Raw genomic sequence first — 2,500 nt, 5'->3', positions numbered from 1 at the left:
GAATACCATGAAAGTCTTGGTGCACGAAAGTTTTGAGTTGGTTGGGTTTTGCACATGGCCAAGGTTGTCGGTGCACCACGGCATAGCTAAATGGCTTGGTGGGGAGTTTTGTGAAAAAATGAAATTCGTGGTTTTTGAGTTGTGAGGGTTGGATTGGCCTCCAAATGCCCCCAAATGAATACCATGAAAGTCTTGGTGCACGAAAGTTTTGAGTTGGTTGGGTTTTGCACATGGCCAAGGTTGTCGGTGCACCGCGGCATAGCTAAATGGCTTGGTGGGGAGTTTTGCGAAAAAATGAAATTCGTGGTTTTTGAGATGTGAGGGTTGGAAAGGCCTCCAAATGCCCCCAAATGAATACCATGAAAGTCTTGGTGCACGAAAGTATTGAGTTCGGAGGGTTTTGCACATGGCCAAGGTTCGCGGTGCACCACGGCATAGCTAAATGGCTTGGTGGGGAGTTTTGTGAAAAAATGAAATTCGTGGTTTTTGAGATGTGAGGGTTGGAAAGGCCTCCAAATGCCCCCAAATGAATACCATGAAAGTCTTGGTGCACGAAAGTTTTGAGTTCGGAGGGTTTTGCACATGGCCAAGGTTGGCGGTGCACCACGGCATAGCTAAATGGCTTGGTGGGGAGTTTTGTGAAAAAATGAAATTCGTGGTTTTTGAGATGTGAGGGTTGGAATGGCCTCCAAATGCCCCCAAATGAATACCATGAAAGTCTTGGTGCACGAAAGTTTTGAGTTGGTTGGGTTTTGCACATGGCCAAGGTTGTCGGTGCACCACGGCATAGCTAAATGGCTTGGTGGGGAGTTTTGTGAAAAAATGAAATTCGTGGTTTTTGAGTTGTGAGGGTTGGATTGGCCTCCAAATGCCCCCAAATGAATACCATGAAAGTCTTGGTGCACGAAAGTTTTGAGTTGGTTGGGTTTTGCACATGGCCAAGGTTGTCGGTGCACCGCGGCATAGCTAAATGGCTTGGTGGGGAGTTTTGTGAAAAAATGAAATTCGTGGTTTTTGAGATGTGAGGGTTGGAAAGGCCTCCAAATGCCCCCAAATGAATACCATGAAAGTCTTGGTGCACGAAAGTATTGAGTTCGGAGGGTTTTGCACATGGCCAAGGTTCGCGGTGCACCACGGCATAGCTAAATGGCTTGGTGGGGAGTTTTGTGAAAAAATGAAATTCGTGGTTTTTGAGATGTGAGGGTTGGAAAGGCCTCCAAATGCCCCCAAATGAATACCATGAAAGTCTTGGTGCACGAATGTTTTGAGTTCGGAGGGTTTTGCACATGGCCAAGGTTGGCGGTGCACCACGGCATAGCTAAATGGCTTGGTGGGGAGTTTTGTGAAAAAATGAAATTCGTGGTTTTTGAGATGTGAGGGTTGGAATGGCCTCCAAATGCCCCCAAATGAATACCATGAAAGTCTTGGTGCACGAAAGTTTTGAGTTGGTTGGGTTTTGCACATGGCCAAGGTTGTCGGTGCACCACGGCATAGCTAAATGGCTTGGTGGGGAGTTTTGTGAAAAAATGAAATTCGTGGTTTTTGAGTTGTGAGGGTTGGATTGGCCTCCAAATGCCCCCAAATGAATACCATGAAAGTCTTGGTGCACGAAAGTTTTGAGTTGGTTGGGTTTTGCACATGGCCAAGGTTGTCGGTGCACCGCGGCATAGCTAAATGGCTTGGTGGGGAGTTTTGTGAAAAAATGAAATTCGTGGTTTTTGAGATGTGACGGTTGGAAAGGCCTCCAAATGCCCCCAAATGAATACCATGAAAGTCTTGGTGCACGAAAGTTTTGAGTTCGGAGGGTTTTGCACATGGCCAAGGTTGGCGGTGCACCACGGCATAGCTAAATGGCTTGGTGGGGAGTTTTGTGAAAAAATGAATTTCGTGGTTTTTGAGATGTGAGGGTTGGAAAGGCCTCCAAATGCCCCCAAATGAATACCATGAAAGTCTTGGTGCACGAAAGTTTTGAGTTCGGAGGGTTTTGCACATGACCAAGGTTGGCGGTGCACCACGGCATAGCTAAATGGCTTGGTGGGGAGTTTTGTGAAAAAATGAAATTCGTGGTTTTTGAGATGTGAGGGTTGGAAAGGCCTCCAAATGTCCCCAAATGAATACCATGAAATTCTTGGTGCACGAAAGTTTTGAGTTCGGAGGGTTTTGCACATGGCCAAGTTGGTTGGTGCACCGCGGCATAGCTAGATGGCTTGGTGGGGAGATTTGTGAAAAAATGAAATTCGTGGTTTTTGAGATGTGAGGGTTGGAAAGGCCTCCAAATGTCCCCAAATGAATACCATGAAATTCTTGGTGCTCGAAAGTTTTGAGTTCGGAGGGTTTTGCACATGGCCAAGTTGGTCGGTGCACCGCGGCATAGCTAGATGGCTTGGTGGGGAGATTTGTGAAAAAATGAAATTCGTGGTTTTTGAGATGTGAGGGTTGGAAAGGCCTCCAAATGTCCCCAAATGAGTACTGTAAAAGTGTTGGTGCACAAAAGTTTTGA

Source organism: Vigna unguiculata, chromosome 9 (genome assembly GCF_037176805.1).
Source record: "Vigna unguiculata cultivar grain cowpea cultivar isolate G323 ecotype 2 chromosome 9, ASM3717680v1, whole genome shotgun sequence".
NCBI classification, from domain to species: Eukaryota; Viridiplantae; Streptophyta; class Magnoliopsida; order Fabales; family Fabaceae; genus Vigna; species Vigna unguiculata.
Note: the sequence above shows the minus strand (reverse complement) of the source record.